Raw genomic sequence first — 2,159 nt, forward strand, 5'->3', positions numbered from 1 at the left:
TCCTCTGAGAAGTGTCTGTTCAGGTCCTTGGCCCATTTGTTGATTGGGTTGTTTGTTCTCTTATTGTCTAATTTTTTGAGTTCTTTGTATACTCTGGATATTAGGGCTCTATCTGAAGTGTGAGGAGTAAAGATTTGTTCCCAAAAATATGGAACGCTTCATGAATTTGCGTGTCATCCTTGCGCAGGGGCCATGCTAATCTTCTCTGTATCGTTCCAATTTTAGTATATGTGCTGCCGAAGCGAGCACTGAGTTGGGTTTAAAGAAGGTTAAGTCCTTAAATATTATAGTAAGTCTAAGTGTTGGCATGACTTGGCGATACTATAGAGCTCAGGACACAGTACACCAATATACAACACCTTGGCATTTGGAAAACAGCATAAACTGGGAGGTCACTCTATTCATTCTCACCTGAAGCAGATCATTAAACCGAGGAAGAATATATTGAACTTCCCCTGAAGCAAGTCATGAGAGCCCCACTTGAGAGATTCTCCCCTTACATCTGTAAGGAAGAAACCAAATCTGAATCGTCGGGTCTTGTTACATTCCACTGAGTCTATTACCAGTGGAACATACTCACATTGTCTAATCATATTTATCCATGATCATTCACTCTTCATCAGACTTAGGTATAAAAATATACAGATTTATTCTTTTTTTTTTTAATTTTTATTCCTAAATTCTTCTGTGTCCTGAGAATTTATATTTTTTTTGTTAATTTTTCTTTCAATATAGGGTCTTCAGCCCTGCCCCTAGGATGATAAAGGCACTTCTTTGTTCCTACAATATCCATGGTATTGGCAAGTAGATTTTTTTTTTCCTTTATAGTATTTCTTCTGACTCAATATTCATGTCTTAGTTGTATATCTAATAAACATGTCTTTCATCGCAAGTATCATCTTTCTAGCCAAGTAATATGCAACACATCTTATGTCTCCAGATATTTTTTTTTTCTTTTGAGTTTACAAACTGTCTAGACAAACACATACAGCAAACAAATAAACACAGTTCAGGTTGAAATTAGGTTTTGTAGTTCTACTGTAGGGTGTTTGATGGAATATCAGTATTTTTAAATATCAGTTTTCTACTTTAGGCCCAGTGTTCTAGCTTTACAAATAAACAAAGAAGGTACATAAACAAGTGAAAATGATGACATTGAGCAAATATTTTATTCTTTCTACATCTGTGTTTGAAATTCTAAATCAGAATCCTTTAGGTGAGTTGGAAGGGACCACATTCATTACTTGTTCATATCAAGGCTTTAGATTAATTAAACTTAAGTTTTCTGGTCTAACACATCACTCTCAATTCTTCAAGCTGAATTTGGACTTTAACAGAACTATCATGGGAAAATTGTAAAACCAACAAAACACACACACACACACACACACACACACACACTGAGCATGAAAGAGAGAGAACAGTACAGGAGCTCTTCTCATTTGAGATTGCTATGTAGGTATTTATTGCTTTGGCTTTGGCTCCTTTCTTGCAGATATAAGGGGAGCATCTCTCAAGCGGGACTCTCTCATGACTTGCTCCAAGGGAAGGTCAGTATATTATTCCTGGTTTGTATTTGATTTTCCCTTCCCAAACTCAAATTGAAATTTAATCTCCACTATGAAATATTAAAAGGTGGAACCTTTAAAATGTTATTATGGCTCTATTTTCATGTATGGTTTCATGAATTTATTAATCCTTTTATGCAATTACTGGATTCATGGGTTAACAGAAATTTGACACTACTCCCTCTCTCTTCCCTTGTGATTCCTTGAACTGTCTAGGGGCTCTACCAGCATGAAGGCCATCATCAGATAAGGTCCCTTAACTCTGGACTAGATTCATGAATCAAAACAAACCTCTTTCTTTTATAAATTACTCAATCTGTGGTAAATAAAAACAAGCTACATGTTTGGAAGATGAATGTGAAACATATGTGAATTCTCCAATTTGTTGGGATCTGGGTCAGTTGTTCTTTTCTGACTAATAGACTCAAAGATCATAACAAAATCATAAGGGTTCTAACCACATGTATGATAACATATTTTACTAGCAAGCACAATGAATTCTGATTATGACTTAATATTTGCCCTAGTGTATTCCCAACAAGGCTATTATACTTTCAAAAGGAATAATATGGGAAAATGCAGAAAATGTTA

The 2,159-nt window shown here is 35.2% G+C and overlaps 1 non-coding gene across 1 annotated transcript; it reads right to left on the reverse strand.

The window, feature by feature from the left end:
• Positions 1-142: 142 nt before the first annotated feature.
• LOC125610992 lies at positions 143-249 on the reverse strand. The gene has a single exon (XR_007341106.1). It is a non-coding gene; the product is annotated as a U6 spliceosomal RNA (small nuclear RNA).
• Positions 250-2,159: the final 1,910 nt, after the last annotated feature.

This window comes from Marmota marmota, unplaced genomic scaffold, assembly GCF_001458135.2.
Source record: "Marmota marmota marmota unplaced genomic scaffold, marMar, whole genome shotgun sequence".
NCBI classification, from domain to species: domain Eukaryota; kingdom Metazoa; phylum Chordata; class Mammalia; order Rodentia; family Sciuridae; genus Marmota; species Marmota marmota.